Here is an 18,790-nt window from a genome sequence, read left to right as displayed (position 1 = left end):
ATACCATTACACAGGACTATAAATAGTGCCTGTTCCTTCCAGCCAGAATGGAAAAATCTCATAATTCAGAGTATCAGAGTTCTCAAAAGTGTCTTGCCTCAATAATGGTGCCAAGTTAGCCCTAGACTCAAGGCTGCTCTAGAACTGCCTAATGAAGTGCCTTGAAAGGATCAAACTGTTTCCAAGTAATTTAACTGTGTTCAAGAACAAAGCCCAAGACTATTTATAGAAATACAAAATATCCAGCAAGATAAAAGTCACATCTTACATCCAATCAAAAACTTCTAGATATCCAAAAGAAGGAAAATATAACCCATAATAAGGAGACGAATAAATTAATCAAAACTGACTCAGAAATAACACAGATAATGGGACTGGTATACAAAGCCGTTTAAACAGTTATTATGACTACTTTTCATATGTTCAAGAAGCTAGATGAAGAATTGAACATGTTAAATGAAGACATGGGAGACATTTAAAAGACCAGAATAGAACTTCAAATTCAACGTCTGAGATGATATAAAAGTCCATATAGGAACTTGAGGGCTTATATGGGATCTCCATGATCCCAAGGGACCCAGATTCCTTCTGTGTTGATGTTCTCCCATTCTCAACATATGGTTTCCAATTTATGATCCAAAATGGCTACTCTAGCTCCAGCCATCATATCTGCATTCCAACCAGTTGGTTTGCAGACTAGGGGAAAATAGTATGCCCATCCATTTAAAGACAGTTAGAAATCATGTGACATCACTTTCCCTTACATCCAGTTGGTCAGAAGTGAGTCTCAGAAAGTGAGACTCAAGTGAGTCTCGTTTGAGATGATGCAAGTGAGATCAAGAATTATAGTTTTTATTCTGGGTGACTATGTGCCCAGTTAAAATGTCAGAGTTTTGCCACTTAGTGAAGAATGGGAGAACCAAAATAGGGGGACAACTAGCCACCACTTTTCAAGTTCAGATTCCTATCAGTGCAGGAGAGGTCCTGATCCAGTTTTAAGAACATTATGATTCCTGGCTTTAAAACAATCCAAATAAAACAGCACCTCAAAAATTAAAAATCTAATTAATTTGGTTTGAGGTTGTTTGACTTCCAGCCCCCATACCTCCATACAATTTTGAGCTTATCTCAAACAAACTGCCAGAGTTGTTCCAGTTCCCCAATCAGTGACACCAAGCTAGAGATGGAGTTTAACATTCTGTTTGACTTATGCCAGCATTTGTCCTGGCAAAGAAAGCAGGGTCATTCAATGTGTTTATGCCCTAGTCCTGAAACAGCTCCCTTTCTTTCTTTCCTAATAAAATCACTAACACCTGTAGCTGAAATTAACTTTCACAAGGGCATCCATATTGCTTGCCCTAGAACCCCGGGGCCTTCTTACTGATGGAGAAAGTTTTAGCACACGATATATACAATCTATCTTCCACAAGAGATGGTAGGTGGACATGCAATTGATCTGTTTTTGCCAGGCAAAAAACTACTGTGAAAAATGGCAGTTCTTTCAGGGTACCATACAAACCAAGTGTATATCTGGCTCACTGAGTCTTCCCACAGAACATTTTGCACTAGCTCTGTGTGCTTTCTTGAGCAACACGGATGAAAAAGTCTGCAAGAAGTCAGGCCTGGGTGCTATCCAGTTGGTAATGTTTAAAACCTTCTACTCAGACATTGCAGTGTAATATTTCCACTTTCTCCCCATGTGAGCTCTCTCCTCTTATAATCACACCACTGCTCTACTATTAGCATCATTATTATTTACACTAAACAATAGTGATTTTTGAAGTATAACATGCATAGGGTTCGCATATAGTAAACTAACAGCCCAAAGAAATGCTTTGGTGGAAGGGGTTGAGATGGAACTTATAGTGCTGATATGGACTCCAGATTGTGGTCCTCAGGGGAATACTCTTTCCTTGTTACAGAACCAAATTTGAGTCCACTCTCCTGTGTGCAGTAAAGCCTAATTTACTGTCACCACATTGCGGTGATAGAAAGTACAGCATTTATTGCAGGGCACCAAGCAAGAAGAATGGGCAGTTCATGCTTAAAAGACCCAAATTCCCCGAGGGCTTTCAGGAAAGGGTTGTAAAAGGCAGTGTGAGTGAGGGGGCTGCAGGGTATGTGATCAACTTGTGCACAATTCTCAGGTAGGTTGGCATCAAGGTGAAATTTTGTGCCTCATCAATCTTCTGGTTTCAACCAGTCTGGAGTCTATGTGCTTGCGGTCAGCAGTTTTCTTCTGGTGGGGGTCTGCTTCCTGTAAAAACAACTTAGGAATGTGTGTCAGACCTTTATCTATATCTTTCAGGGAACTGAGAGTTCAGTGATTCTTCCATGTGGCGGATTTATAGTCTAAATTGTTACCAGTTTCCTGGCTCAACAAGTATTCTTTGTTTATACATCTTCACATTTCCTAATCATTAACTCTTGAGCCAGCTTTTTGAGACTCAAGGGAGGCCTGGGAGACTAAAGCAAAAGCCTTTTACTTCAAAGGACAAAGATACTGGGGTTTGTATATGTTTCAATACCCCCTTTTCTTTGATATTCCTGAATCTTGAGGGGAACAAGTTTGGGAAAAGAAAGAGAATACAATTTTGGACAGAGACATTAATCATAAACTCAGCAGAGGAACTCAGCTTTAGGGAAACTCGGCTGAAATCTCCACTCCTGTTTCAACCTTCCCCAAATCTTTGAGAGAATGGGGCAACAACCACTTTGGCTACTCCTGGACTCTCTCACTGTGAACCTGTCCACAAGAGGTCACAATAGAGTATATTCAGTAAACACAGTCCTGCTGTGCCCTATCTAATTTGGTTTCCTGTTGGGCATCCACTAGACCCAGAGCATACCATTTGGGTCACCTGGGAAAGAGTTGATGGTTTCTGACTTAACAAAATGTTTTTTGTCAGGTACAATTTTGTTTTCAGTAAAACCTTCATATTTGGATAAAATGAAGGGTAGAGAATGGAGAGTTAATGTAAAGGGGATAACTCATGAGACTGGGTGTGTGTTTTCACCCAATAAGAAATGGATACTAACAGTTTAAGTTGTTTTCCAGGTGAAGGTGAAAAGGAAACCTTTGTTAGGCTTGGAGGTGTATTCGAAGCTTGATGTTTTATGAGCTCCAAAAACTAGAACTTTGTTCCACTTATTCAAATTAAGCCCTCATTGACCATACTATCAAAAGATTGGGGTGAATACTTGAACTGTCAATGATTATTAGCACTGTATAAATCACAAACATTTGCTAGCTGAGTACCTGTTTTTCTGACCCCTCTGTTTTATTGATTTGGAAAACATTCTTTAAACAGGTTAGCTCCAGATCTGTGAAGTGTTTTGGATCCAAATAGTGAATTGCCACAAATGAGGCAAATCAAAGAGGTTTTTTGTGGTCTTTGGGAGAAAAAAAAAAACAAACTTGAGAGTTTCACCCAATAATATACAAAAGGACAATTCAGCTTTAGGTTTTTGTATGTTTCTTTTCAGTGGATTAAACCTGAAGCACAAGAGCTCTCTCTCCTCTACCATTCAGGCAGGGCAATAGAGTAGTATTAGCAAATCAATAAATATAACACTAAACCTATTGAATGTGTTACAATTCTGTCTGTATTTTGGGCTTCTTCATCTTGTTCACATTTCTCAAGTGTGGCCCTTCTTCAGATGTTGTCTTATATAACCAGAATATCTTTTCAAACAGTAAATTAGTACCCAACAATCTTCCTCCCCCAGCACCCTCTATTAAAGAGACTCTACCTTCTTCCCCTCTTTTTTCTTGAGAGCCCATATCTAACACATTCTTGCCACTTTTATGTCCTTGTCATGGCAGATTTTTTTTTTTTTGTCATGGCAGATTTTAAAGGCTTTTTAAAGTGCTCCAGTTATAAAGCACTGTGTCCTGCCATTACCTGTAATCAAGGATGTCAGATCCCACAATTGTCAGTTACAGCTACTGAAGAGAATAAGAATGAAAGACTCACACCCTCAAAAGAGAGCCTCATTTGAGGTTCACTTCCCCCGAAACTCCAGAGAGCTACCCTATGGAAAAAAGAGATTGTTCATCTTAAGGTAAAGACACCCCAGTGCAAACATTCTCTTTGAACCAACAAGGTACATAGCAAGTGTTACTGAATACCTACTCTGTGTACTAGACGGACATTTCTCCGAAGAAGACATACAGATGGCTAACGAACACATGAAAAGATGCTCGACGTTGCTCATTATTAGAGAAATGCAAATCAAAACCACAATGAGATATCACCTCACACGGGTCAGAATGGCCCTCATCAAAGAGTCTACAAACAACAAATGCTGGAGAGGGTGTGGAGAAAAGGGAACCCTCTTGCACTGTTGGTGGGAATGTAAATTGATACAGCCACTATGGAAGATGGTATGGATATTCCTTAAAAAACTAGGAATAAAACCACCATATGACCCAGCAATCCCACTCCTAGGCATATATCCTGAGGAAACCAAAACTGAAAGAGACTCGTGTATCCCATTGTTCACTGCAGCACTATTTACAATAGCTAGAACATTGGAAGCAACCTAGATGTCCATGGACAGATGAGTGGATAAAGAAGCTGTGGTACATATACACAATGAGATATTACTCAGTCATAAAAAGGAATGCATTTGAGTCAGTTCTAATGAGGTGGATGAACCTAGAACCTATTATACAGAGTGAAGTGAGTCAGAAAGAGAAAGATAAATACCATATTCTAACACATATATACAGAATTTAGAAAAATGGTACTGAAGAATTTATGTACAGGGCAGCAATGGAGAAACAGACAGAGAATAGACTTATGGACATGGGGAGAGGGGAGGAGAGGGTGAGATGTATGGAAAAAGCAACATGGAAACTTACATTACCATATGTAAAATAGATCGCCAATGGGAATTTGCTGTATGTTTCAGGGAACTCAAACAGGGGCTCTGTATCAACCTAGAGGGGTGGGATGGGGAGGGAGATGGGAGGGAGTTTCAAGAGGGAGGGAATATATGTATACCTATGGCTGATTCATGTTGAGGTTTGGCAGAAAACAGCAAAATTCTGTAAAGCAATTATCCTTCAATAAAAGGTAAATAAAATTTGTTTAATGGTTAAAAAAAATCGAAGTGATATCTTTCAGTGATGTGACTCCCAATTATTATATAGGCAAAGAAAATGAGGACTTGTGAACCAGAATCCAAGTCCATGCTGAGTTAAATAGGTTTCCTAGATGGATGCCAATTTCATATATTATTTATTGGAATCAAGGCATATCCTTCCCTTCTCAGGGAACCTGGCAGGGATTGGCATTCCTAGTGTGCCCAAATGTGCCAGGACAGAGAGCTAAATAGAGGGTGTGGTACTAGGTTTCTTTAAAGCACAGGTCTGGAAAATAGTATTCGTTGCTTTTCCTCTCATAATTGGACTGGCATAAATAGAGAAGAAAATTGTCAAAAAGGATGGTTGTTTTTCTTGGATGAAATCAATTCTCAAAAAAAATCACAGTGAAGGGATTTCCTCACTTGCAGTTAACATACTCATACATTACTGCAAAGAGACCTAAATGGGAAGAACCCTGTTTTGGATACATAGCCTGGGAAGCATCCTTGATGGCATTGCCTGTGGTTTCCTAGAGCATTTGCTTCCTGTTTAGTTTCTGTGACTTTGGCTGGGGAATTTTCCAAGGTGAAGGTTACATTTTGGACTTGAACTTCAAAGCTCCACTCATTTGAACCCCCAGAGTTGAGTTCCTACTGAAGACATATGTGGTTTCCTTTGAGTTGCTGACTTTGATATTTCAATTCCAGTGTTCCCATTCTGCTAGTTCTCCTTGGATTGTGGATAAAAGCCCCTCTTCTCCTACTTGCCTTATCTCTTCTGAGCAGTGGTCCTAACTTACTAAAGGTTAAGCAATTTACCCCAGATTTCTTGGCTAGAAAGTAGCAAGAGCAGGAGTAGAATCTAGGCAATATGACCTTAGAATGTAGGGGCTTAACCCCTACAGTCTATTTCTCAGGTATTCCAAAATCAAGAGGAAGCACCTTATGCCTGATAGAGTCAAGGGTGAGTTTGCAGAGCAAACAGCCATGGGCCTTGAGGGATAGATTTTGACAGAAACGAAGCAGTGAAATAATATGAGTGTACCACACAGATAGAAAAGCACATGGTAAAATGTGGGCCAGGGTATGGTAGTTTGGCTAAAATATTGGGGTAAAATAAAATAAAAATAAAATAAAATAAATTTGATGGGGGTATTGGAAGGTGATTCCTTAAGCAGAAGTGGGACTATGTTATGGGGAACCTGTTTTGACAGGATAAATTTATGCTCATTTCAGTAAGCAACTGAGGATTATTTCCTTCTTCCTCTTTTCCTTCCTTGCTTCCAAAGTACTATCAGTTCAGTTCAGTTCAGTTCAGTCACTCAGTCGTGTCCGACTCTCTGCGACCGAATGGACTGAAGCATGCCAGGCCTCCTTGTCCATCACCAACTTCCAGAGTTTACTCAGACTCATGTCCATTGACTTGGTGATGTCATCCAACCATCTCATCCTCTGTAATCCCCTTCTCCTCCCACCTTCAATCTTTCCCAGCATCAGGGTCTTTTCCGTTGAGTCAGTTCTTCGCATCAGGTGGCCAAAGTATTGGAGTTTCAGCTTCAGCATCAATCCTTCCAATGAATATTCAGGATTGACTTCCTTTAGGATGGACTGTTTAGATCTCCTTGTAGTCCAAGGGGCTCTCAAGAGTCTTCTCCAACACCACAGTTCAAAATATCAGTTCTTCGGCTCTCAGCTTTCTTGATACTCCAACTCTCACATCCATACACGACCACTGGAAAAACCATAGCCTTGACTAGACAGACCTTTGTTGCCAAAGTAATGTCTCTGCTTTTTAATATGCTGTCTAGGTTGGTCACAAATTTTCTTCCAAGGAGCAAGCGTCTTTTAATTTCACGGCTGCAGTCACCATCTGCAGTGATTTTGGAGCCCCCCAAAATAAAGTCTGTCACTGTTTCCATTGCTTCCCCATCTATTTGCCATGCAGTGATGGGACCATATGCCATGATCTTAGTTTTCTGAATGTTGAGCTTTAAGCCAACTTTTTCACTCTCCTCTTTCACTTTCATTAAGAGGCTCTTTTGTTCTTCTTCGCTTTCTGCCATAAGGGTGGTGTCATCTGCACATCTGAGGTTATTGATATTTCTCCCGGCACTCTTGATATCAGCTTGTGCTTCATCCAACCCAGCGTTTCTCATGATGTACTCTGCATATGTTAAATAAGCAAGGTGACAATATACAGCCTCGACATACTCCTTTTCCTATTTGGAACCAGTCTATTGTTCCATGTCCGGTTCTAACTGTGGCTTCCTCACTTGCATACAGGTTTCTCAGGAGGCAGGTCAGATGGTCTGGTATTCCCATCTCTTTCAGAATTTTCCACAGTTTGTTGTGATCCACTCAGTCAAAGACTTTGGCATAGTTAATAAAGCAGAAGTAGATGTTTTTCTAGAACTCTCTTGCTTTTTCGATGATCCAGCGGATGTTGGCAATTTGATCTCTGGTTCCTCTGCCTTTTCTAAATCCAGCTTGAACATCTGGAAGTTCACGGTTCACGTACTGTTGAAGCCTGGCTTGGAGAATTTTGAGCATTACTTTGCCAGCGTGTGAGATGAGTGCAGTTGTGTGGTAGTCTTAGCATTCTTTGGCATTGCCTTCTTTGCGATTGGATTGAAAACTGATGTTTTCCAGTCCTGGGACCACTGCTGAGTTTTCCAAATTTGCTGGCATATTGAGGGCAGCACTTTCACAGCATCATCTTTTAGAATTTGAAATAGCTCAACTGGAATTCCATCACCTCCACTAGCTTTGTTCATAGTGATGCTTCCTAAGGCCCACTTGACTTCACATTCCAGGACGTCTGGCTCTAGGTGAGTGATCACATCATCGTGGTTATCTGAGTAATGAATATCTTTTTTGCATAGTTCTTGTTTATTCTTGCCACCTCTTCTTAATATCTTCTGCTTCTGTTAGGTCCATACCATTCCTGTCTTTTATTGAGCCCATCTTTGCATGACATTTTCCCTTGGTATCTCTAATTTTCTTGAAGAGATCTCTAGTCTTTTCCATTCTATTGTTTTCCTCTCTTTCTTTGAAGTGATCACTGAGGAAGGCTTTCTTATTTCTCCTTGCTGTTCTTTGGAACTCTGCATTCAAATGGATATACCTTTCCCTTTCTCTCTTGCTTTTCATGTCTCTCCTTTTCACAGCTATTTGGAAGGCCTCCTCAGACAGCCATTTTGCCTTTTTGCATTTCTTTTTTCTCAGGGATGGTCTTGATCACTCCTCCTGTACAATGTCATGAACCTCCGTCCATAGTTTTTCAGGTACTCTGTCTAACAGATCTAATCCCTTGAATCTATTTCTTACTTCCACTGTAATGGTCTAGTAGTTTTCCCTACTTTGTTCAATTTAAGTCTGAATTTGGCAATAAGGAGTTCATGATCTGAGCCACAGTCAGCTCCCAGTCTTGTTTTTGCTGAGTGTATAGAGCTTCTCCATCTTTGGCTGCAAGGAATATAATCAATCTGATTTCAGTATTGACCATCTGGTGATGTCCATGTGTAGAGTCTTCTCTTGTGTTGTTGGAAGAGAGTGTTTTTTATCACCAGTGTGTTCTCTTGGCAAAACTCTGCTAGTATTTGCCCTGCTTCATTCTGTACTACAAGGCCCAATTTGCCTCTTACTCCAGGTGTTTCTTGACTTCCTACCTTTGCATTCCAGTCCCCTATAATGAAAAGGACATCTTTTTTGGGTGTTAGTTCTAGGAGATTTGTACATCTTCATAGAACAGTTCAACTTCAGCTTTTTCAGCATTACTGGTTAAGGCATAGACTTGGATTACTGTGATATTGCATGGTTTGCCTTGGAAAGGAACAGAGATCATTCTGTCGTTTTTGAGATTGCATCCAAGTATTGCATTTTGGACTCTTTAGTTGACTATGATGGCTACTCCATTTCTTCTAAGGGATTCTTGCCCACAGTAGTAGATATAATGGTCATCTGAATTAAATTCACCCATTCCAGTCCATTTTAGTTTGCTGATTCCTGAAATGTCAATGTGCATTCTTGCCATCTCCTGTTTGACCACTTCCAATTTATCTTGATTCATGGACCTAACATTCCAGGTTCCCATGCAATATTGCTCTTCACAGTATCGGAGTTTATTTCCATCATGAGTTACATCCACAACTGGGTGTTGTTGCTTCGGCTCTGTCTCTTCATTCTTTTGGGAGTTATTCCTCCACTGATCTCCAGTAGCATATTGGGCACCTACTGACCTGGGAAGTTCATCTTTCAGTGTCTTATATTTTTGCCTTTTCATACTGTTCATGGGGTTCTCAAGGCAAGAATACTGAAGTGGTTTTCCATTCCCTTCTCCAGTGGACCACGTTTTGTCAGAACTCTCCACCATGACCCATCTGTCTTAGGTGGCCCTACATGGCATGGCTCATAGTTTCATTGAGTTAGACAAGGCTCTGGTCCATGTGATCAGATTGGTTAGTTTTCTGTGATTGTGGTTTTCAGTCTGTCTGCCCTCTGATTGAGAAGGATAAGAGGCCTATGGAAGATGGAAGCTTCCTGAGGGGGAATCTGGGTCTTGTTCTGATGGGCAGGGCCATGCTCAGTAAATCTTTAATCCAATTTTCTGTTGATGGGTGGGGCTGTGTTCCCTCCCTCTTATTTACCTGGGGCCAAACTATGGTGGAGGTAATGAAGATAATGGCGACCTCCTTCAAAAGATCCCATGCATGTACTGCTACACTCAGTGCCCCCAACCCTGCTGCAGGCCACTGCTGACCCATGCCTCCACTGGAGACCCCTGGACACTCACGGGCAAATCTGGATCAGTCTCTTGTGGGGTCACGGCTCTCTTCTCCTGGGTCCTGGTGCATACAAGATTCTGTTTGTGCCCTCCAAGAGCCTGTTTCCCAGTCCTGTGTAAGTTCTGGTGGCTCTATGGTGGGGTTAATGGTGACCTCCTCCAAGAGGGCTTATGCCATACCCAGGTCTGGTGCACCCAGGGCCCCTACCCCTGTGGCAGTCCACTGCTGACCCATACCTGCACAGGAGACACTCAAACACAGTTCTGTCTCAATCTCTGTGGGGTCTCTGGGTCCTGGTGTGCACAAGGTTTGTTTTAGCCCTCTGAGCATCTCTGGTGGGTATGGGGTTTGATTCTAAATGCGATTTTGCCCCTCCTACCATCTTGTTTGGGCTTCTCCTTTGCCCTTGGTTGTGTGATATCTCCTCAAAGTCACTCCAGCACCACACAGCCACCCTTCCAGCGCCTACTGTCTTGCTGGTGCTTCTCTGCCCTTGGATGTGGGGTATCTCACTCCAGCGCTGGGCAGCCATAATTCTCAAGTACTATATATGCTAACAATTAATACCTAAAAAAGAAAAAAGAATTCCACCTGAAAGGACCTTAGCAGAGACTATTCATGTTAATATATTCCCCCTTTCTCTCCATGTATGTAGATGTATCTTTCCAGACTTTTATCGCATCCAAATATATGCATATGCCTAATTCCATACTGTGGAAGGCAAAATGCTAAGATGGCTGTTCTCTGCCTATATGCTGTATTTAATCCCCTTTTCTTGAGTGTGGGCAGATCTGTGAGTATGATGTGCTATCATCCCCTTAATCAAGTCATATGTTATGGCAAAGGTGTTAGGATAGTCACATCTGTAATTCCATTACATTATATAAGTATTTCCAGCTGACTTGGAAGAAGAATATTTGCGTTGTGAAAGAGCCATGTGGCTGGGACCTGAGAGCAGCCTCTAGGGGATAAGAGTGACTCCCCAACAGTCAGCCAGTAAGAAATCAGGGACCTTAGTCTTCAGATCACAAGGCACTGAATTCTGCCGATAAGCAGTGAGCCTGAGTCAGAGCCCTGCTGATGCTGTGATTTCAACCTGGTGAGTATACTAACTATATTTTCTTCTTGTCTGTTTTCTTGATGCTCTGGCCTCTGGGGCCTGCTGTCTAGGGAGAGACTGGCCCTCTCAGGACTACCCAGGTCTTAAAGATAGCAAATGACTGGCCCAGAAGGGTGCCTTTCATATGCAAACCAACCAATCCAGAGATGGTATCTGAACCACTTCCCTATTTGGCCTACCCTCTAGGAGGCAGTATTGCTCTGCCCTAATCATCCCAGGGCCAGGTACCAGACAACTAGTGATAGCTCCAGTAGCCCAGAGCCCACTAAAATTCTTCAAACTAACTGTCTTAAACTTGATTACACTGCCTTACCTTGCTGTTCCCATAGAAACTACAATAAAGGCCTTTGCCCATGCTTTTACCACATTTCTCCTGCCACCTGGCCAATCCTGGCACTTCTCACGTGACACTCTGTGGTGTGCTATGCCCCTCCTCTTGGGACCTATAGTAACAAATTATCTTTTCAAAGGCAGTCATCACCTGATCTGTGCGCTCACTATTCTTGCCTGATGATAAAACCTACATTTTAAAAGAATGAGAGACCCATGTGCATGCGTGCATGCTAGATCAGTCGTGTCCCACTCTTTGTGACTCCATGGACTGTAGCCCACCAGGCTCATCTATCCATGAGATTCTCTAGGCAAGAATACTGGAGTGGGTTGCCATGCCCTCATGCCCTAATTCAGGGGATCTTCCCGACTCAGGGATTGAACCTGTGTCTCTTATGTCTCTTGCATTATCAGGCAGGTTCTTTACCACTAGTGCCACTTGGGAAGCCCCAAGAGAGACTCTTAGCAGCAGTTAAACCATGCTCAGAGGCCTGGCTGATGGAAATTGTGACTTAATAAATTTGTTTTATTTTAAACTGCTAAGCTTGTGGAAATTTGTTATGCAATGATAAAAACTAAGATGCACATAAAATTGAGATTTAAACATACTATATTCTTCTCTAACCTGTATTGTTTCATTTAATATAGCATATATGTTTGCATATATATAGATAAATAGAAATAGATATAGAGATATTCCATTAGAAAGCTTCCCAGGTGGCGCTAGTGGTAAAGAACCCATTTGCCAATGCAGGAGACGTAAGAGACACAGGTTCGATCCCCGGGTCAGGAATCGATGAACAGGGAAGCTTGGTGTGCTGCAGTCCACGGGGTCGCAAAGATTTGGACAGGACTAAGCGACTGAACTGAACTGAACAGTGTTATTAGGACAGTTTTCATGGGAAGATAGAAACTGGAGGCTGCTTATGTATACATGGAGTGGCAGGAATGTTGAGGAGGTCTCAAGGAGCATTCCAGCCAAAGGAAATGTTATGAGCAGTTTCAAAGGAGGGGATTAGGGTTCCAGGTATGAGCCTGAAGTTGGTGGTTGATGCAATGAGTGAAGTTAGAGCAACAGGGTTGTCACACAGAGGCTTTGATGATGTAAGAAACTGGGAGTCATTCTCATTCCGTGAAAAAAAAGGAGAATGAACTGATTTTTCAAAATGATAGCTGGGGAAGATGACCAGAGTGCAACATGAAGGAAAGTCAGAGAAAACCTAAAAGCCAGGGATCTCACAGGCTGTTACAGTAAGCAAACCATGGGGAATGGAGCCTTTTACAGGGCAGAGCACTGGAAGGGGAGAGAAGCAGGACAAATCCAGAGATGAAACTGAATAAAAAGCAAATTGGAAAGACCTGTTGGATGCAGGTTGCTAAGCTTTGGGCTTGGCAAGATGGTAATAAGGAATTTGGTCAAAGTGTATCTATTTTGGCATTGTGGTTAAAGGCATGGTAAAGTGATTAATTGGTTCAGCTGGTAAAGAATCTGCCTGCAATGTGGGAGACCTGGGTTTGATCCCTGGACTGAGAAGATCCCCTGGAGAAGGGAAAGGCTACCCAGTCCAGTATTCTGGCCTGGATAATTCCATGGACTATATAGTCCATCGGGTCGAAAAGTCAGACACGACTAAGTGACTTTCACTTTCATTTTCAAACTGATTAATTAGATTTCAAGTGTTCTCCTGTATCCCTGAAGGTGGCTGGATACTAAGGGAATTCATCCACTGTAGGCTTTCCCTGGATCAGAGTGAATGGGTGACAGATCGATTTCACAAGGGAGACATGGTAGAAATGAAGTGATTTGACAAAATTCGCATTTTCACATTATGAAGGAGAGAGCTCCCTTTGGACAGTTGCATAAAGTGAGAACCAGCAATCCCAGCTGCCAATAAAGAGAGCACACAATTTTTTCCCCTTTACAGACCCCCAAGGTGGCACTTTCTAAGGCTATGTCTGGTTGTAATTTATATTTTTGGCTCTGGTTCAAGGCTTGGCCTGTGACATGTAAGCTAGTCACTTGTAGCTGGAGCAGCAGATGGTCGTTCATCCTTCCCTTAAATGGCTCAGTCTGCCCTGAATCTTTAGGAGTGTAAATAATTTACTCTCTAGTCCACTGATCCCAGTTAATATTACTTCTCAAAATACCCCTGCCTGTGCTCTTATATTTACTTATACTTTTCTTGCCAAGGTCTTCTAAATATCCCTTCTGATATTTATTTCATGGGTAGAAATACTGGCCTGACCCAAACTCACCCAAATTGTGAAGGATGGGAGCATCTTTAGTCAGCCCAGTGGGATTTTTAAGTACAACTGTCCCCCTCCCTTGGGGGAGATTTTTACCAGAAACAACCGTGTGAGATCCTGCTTTCCATCAAGGGTTTATTGGTTAATGAGGCCTGTGGCTGGTGTGGTTTTCCTGTGTTTAACTTTTGGAAGTCTCAGAGACAGTTGCTTGGAATAGAGAGCTGACAGAATTATTGCCCAGCAAGCCTGCCGGCCACAGCCCACAAGACTCCACCAACATCGATGAATTTTATGGCCAATTCAGTGAACAGAGCAAGTATTTGAAGAGGCACATTGAAGAGCTGTTGGCATCCTGTTCTGCTATCTGAAGAAGTCTGCAAGGCTTCTCATTAAGCCATCCTTTTTCTATCTCCTTTTACTCCAGGCTTTGTTGTTCTTCCTCAACTGCCTGACCAGGGACTCATGGGCAGCAACGACTTCAAGATGAGGTCGCTGGGGTGGAACCTTGGGACTTAGCTCTGCCTCGTTTAACCTTGGGACTTACCTCTGCCTCGTTTACTTGTGGCAAAGGGGACCTTTTCAATTAAGAACTGCAGTAACAGAGCATAACCAAATTCGACTTTATTCTAGCATTCCAGCCCTTCAAGCTACTACCACTCTAAAATAGTCCCTTGCATTTGGGTAAACCTTGGAGATTTTGTACTCTCATATATTATCACATTTGAAACTCATATCACCTCCACAAATTAACATATTAAATAACTGTCACTATGTAACAAACCATCCCAAAACCCAGTGGCTTAAAAGTTTTCTCACCAGGCTGCAGGTTTCTTGGGCATAGGCCAATATTAGTTGGACTCGGTCATGACTCTGTGGCAAGCCCAGGAGTTACCTGGTTTAGGCTGGGAGTGGCTGTGTTTCACGTGTTCCTCATCCTCCTCCTAGAACCACAGGCTAACTTGAGCTTGTTATTTTTGTGGTGAAGCAGAAATGCAAGAATGGGTAGAAACAGTAATGCCTCTTAAGGCCTGGCCTCATAATTGTCTTACTGTTATTTCCACATTGTCCAATTTGCCAAAGCAAGTTCCATGATCAAACCCAGAGTCAATGGATGGGAGATGGCAGGGGCAAAGAATTAGGGGTCAATAATGCAATTTTTCACAGGTAGCTAGGGCATATATAACTCCTCTCATTTCATAAATGAGAAACCCGTGACCCAGAGAACTGAAATGATTTGCCTAAGGTCACATGGAAAATTCTAATCCTCTCTGTTTTTTGGCAAGACAAATTCCATGATCCCATAATGTATGTGGCTAGGTAAAGGTCCATGGTTCTTTTCTCATCAAGGAGGAATCCTTATGGCCTACTCCTTTTCTCTTTTATGCCCCTGGAATTTGCCTCCTTCACAGTCATCACCGTCTACTCTTCCATGTGGACCTGTTTGGGGGTGAAGGATGGATGAAGGTCCTCTATTGAAATGCATAGACACAAATTCTCCCATCCCTGAAACAGACATGCCAATCTCTCCATTTTTAATAAAAATACTAAAAATTGATAAAAAATATTAGATCTTTAAACTAAACATCCCATGTTAGTTGAACCAGAGTGACCTCAAACCTCAATATACCATGGTTCTTTGAAGAATGGGAGGATTATAATTGTTTGAAATCTGTCAACATGGTTTTTGCTGACTCTGAGCTTCACTTAGATGTTAGCAGGTTTAGGCCAGTGTTCTCCTAGCCCTTACCTGACTGCCTTTGTAGAATTTTTGGTTGCCCTCAAATCATGACTCTCCCCCATCCTGCCCAATCTGGTCTGGGTAGAATTTTCATCTGAGCTGCTTAGAGCTAGCCTAAAGAGATGTGAGCTGGTATCTTCAATATAGCCTGCAAGATTTTTTCAGGTGTCTCCATGGCAACCCTGTGTCTCTGGCTTCTGATACACTTGCACTGCTAACTATGGCTTCTGGCATACTAAAGGTAGAAGGTACCATCTGACAAATTCTCCTCCTCGGGGTTTCTGGCCAACATGCACTGGCAATGTGTTTGCCTTATATGAACCTTCTAGACAGAGGTCTCCATGACTCCAGTCTCTGAAAGCCTCTTCCTTTTCCTTAGCATGGTTCTCTTTTTTTTTTTTTTTTTTTAAACCTGCAGCCTAACTTCCACAGCTGGTTGATATGGCTGTCTGGCTGTACCATTCAGTGAGGCTCCGTCTAATCTCTTTTGATTCTAAGGGCTAACGTGCCTTATCCAGAGCAACGAGGCAGAGTCCTGATCTCTTTTCCCATACTTCCATGGAAGACTGGAAGACAGATTACTTGCAGTAATTTCCGGAGGCAGAAGGTAAGTGAGTAGCCTCTATAGTTATAGAACCAAGAGGGAATGATTGTTATCCTTGAGCCTTCAAAGATGATAGCTAAACCCAGAGAGAAGTAAATAAGGACAAGTTTGTTAAAAAAAAAAAAAATGCTGCTACTCATAAAGAAACTCGGTACATATCCCCTTGTGGTCCCTGATTATCTTGCTGTCAGTGCTAGGGAGATAAAGAAGCAAAGAAATCTGGTTAGGAGCATTGCCATAGATATATTTTCTAATTAATTAATTTTTATTTATTGGCTGTGCTGGGTCTCCATTGCTGTGTGCAGGCTTTTCTCTAGTTGTGATGAATGGGGGCTACTCTCTAGTTGTAGTATACAAGCTTCTCATTGTGGTGCCTTCTTTTGTTGTGGAGCATGGGCTCTAGGGTGCACGGGCTTCAGTAGTCCTGGCGTAGGGGCTTGGTTGCTCCGCAGCATGCGGGATCTTAGTTCCCAAACCAGGGATCAAACCCGGGTCTCCTGCATTGTCTAATGGATACTTAACCACTGGACCACCAGGGAAGTCCTGCCATAGATATTTTGCCTCCCTCTTTGGTACGGTCCACCATTGGAATATGAACAGAAAGCAAGAGGTGGATGGTAGGGTGGCACCACATGTTATGCTTCCTGACTGGTTTGTCTAATCGTTGACCACAGGGTATAATATTAGTAAGTGTGGGATCTTGAGCCAGACTGCTTGGGCTTGAATGTCTTCTGATGTGTGACATTTAGTGAGTTTCTTAATTCTTAGTTATCTCGTCTATAAAATGGGCATAATGCAGCCTACTTCATATGGTTGTCATGAGGGTTAAATAAAATAATGTTTCTAAAGCTCTTAGCACCATTATAAGCACTAAATAAATACTAACCATTGTTAACACTAGCTGATGCTCATTTTGGGTGGGGACATTTTCAAGAAGGAATTGAGTACAAGAGTACATTGAGACTGTGATATATCTCTTGAGTGCTTCTTTTTCTTTTTTTTGGCCATGCCACACAGCTTATGGGATTTTAGTTTCCTGACCAGGGATTAAACTCATGCCCTCAGTACTAAAAGCACAGAGTCCTAACCACTGGACCACCAGGGAACCCCCAAGTGTCCCTTTTTTAGTAAACTATTAAATATAGTAAAAGCTCCCATCACTAACATCTACTTAACCAACATGGTAGATTCAGTTGATGCTTTTCCTTTCTACTGAAATATATACTGATCAATGCTCAGAGCACAAAGAAAGATTATGGGCAGTAAGTCACCCTTCAGTCGACCCATACACTTCTGCTCCCATGTGTCAAGTTGATGCTTACCAAGTTGTTTTCATTATCAGCTGGCACCGTTCATGGAACATATTGCCCTATAGCCAGTGAATTAAATATCATTTCTGTCACATAAGGTCACAAATATATTTAGCTTGATCTGGGGGGAAAAAAAAAGAATTAGTTGTTTTGTCTCCAAACCTATTTTTTCCAGTTGTACTTGCTAATATAATTAGATAACTTAATGTAAATTTATGAACTATGAATACAAAAGGCAGGCCACTATTTCCACGTGAATGAAGTTCAATTCTTTGGAAAGACTGGATAAAGAAAAGTTACTTTTAAAAACTGCTCTATTGTCAGGGGGGAAAAAAACATGAAGCTGGAAAGCAAATGGGATGTATTTGGGATGTAGTTTATGCAAGAGTCAGAAATTTCAGCCAAAGGAACCACGCTCAGAAAAGGGACCTTGCTTATGTCACATCACCAGATTGCTGAATGAATATGCATTTGTGTGTTTTAGGTTGAAATAAAATGCTTAAGGACCATAAGTATAATTTTATATGATTCTTCACTCTAATCAATCAAGTACTTGTTATGCAAGAGAGTGTTATATATACAAGAGAGCTTCTACTGTATGGCCAATGTATTGTGTTAAGTAGGGCTTCCCGGGTGGGAAGAATCCGTGGTGAAGAATCCACCTGACAATGCAGGAGACGGGGTGTGATCCCTGGGTTGAGAACATCCCCTGGAGAAGGAAATGTCAACCTGCTCCAGTATTCTTGCCTAGAGAATCCCATGGACAGAGCCTGGCACGCTACATTCCATGGGGTTGCAGAAGAGTCAGACACGACTTGGTGACTAAACAACAACAATTGTGTTAACTAATTTATATGCTCTGGGCTTGAAAGAAAGCCCAGTAGAGTCCATTTACCAGCTTTATTGGTGCAAGTTTGTAGTAGGCAGAATAATGCCCCCCCAAAGATGTCCACATCCTAATCCCTGGAATACGTGAACATGCTGTTATATGCCAGGGGGCAATGAAGCTTGCAGATGGTAGTAATGTTGCTCATCAGTTGACCTTGAGATGGGAAAATTATCTTGGATTCTCTGGGATGTAATCACAAAGGTCCTTACAAGTGGAAGGAGGGAGGCTGAAGGGAGAGTGTTAGAGTGATGTGAGGTAAGAAAGACTTGACCCAAGTTGCTGGCTTTAAAGATAGAAGGAAGGGGCCATAAACAAAGGAATGCAGGCAGCATCTAGAATCTAGAAAGGCAAAGGAATGGATTTTACCCCAGAGCCTCCAGAAAGGAATGCCATTCTGCCAACACTGATTTTAGCCCAGTGAGACATTTTCAAGACTTCTGACCCAGAATAATAAACTTGTGTTGATAAGCTACTAGGATTGTGGTAATTTGTTACAGCAGTAATAAGAAACTATTGTAGACATTGAGCCAAGTTGAAGACAAACAACAAATTGTATCCCCTAACCATCACCACCACCACCACCACCCCTTCCTGTCCTGCAACTGTGCTTATAGGAAACCTAGTCTCTTCATAATTTCAAGTACCGTAGACACAGAATTTATACTTAATATCTGGCT

The 18,790-nt window shown here is 41.9% G+C and overlaps 1 protein-coding gene across 2 annotated transcripts in view; it reads left to right on the top strand.

Annotated features, from left to right (window-relative positions):
• Window positions 1–18,790, top strand: part of COL4A6 (collagen type IV alpha 6 chain) — a 325,810-nt gene that overhangs the window by 174,255 nt on the left and 132,765 nt on the right. The gene's annotated exons all lie outside the window — the stretch shown is intronic.

This window comes from Cervus elaphus, chromosome X (genome assembly GCF_910594005.1).
Source record: "Cervus elaphus chromosome X, mCerEla1.1, whole genome shotgun sequence".
Taxonomy (NCBI): Eukaryota; Metazoa; Chordata; class Mammalia; order Artiodactyla; family Cervidae; genus Cervus; species Cervus elaphus.
The sequence above is the reverse complement of the archived record's forward strand: the minus strand, read 5'-3'. Positions and strand labels throughout refer to the sequence as shown.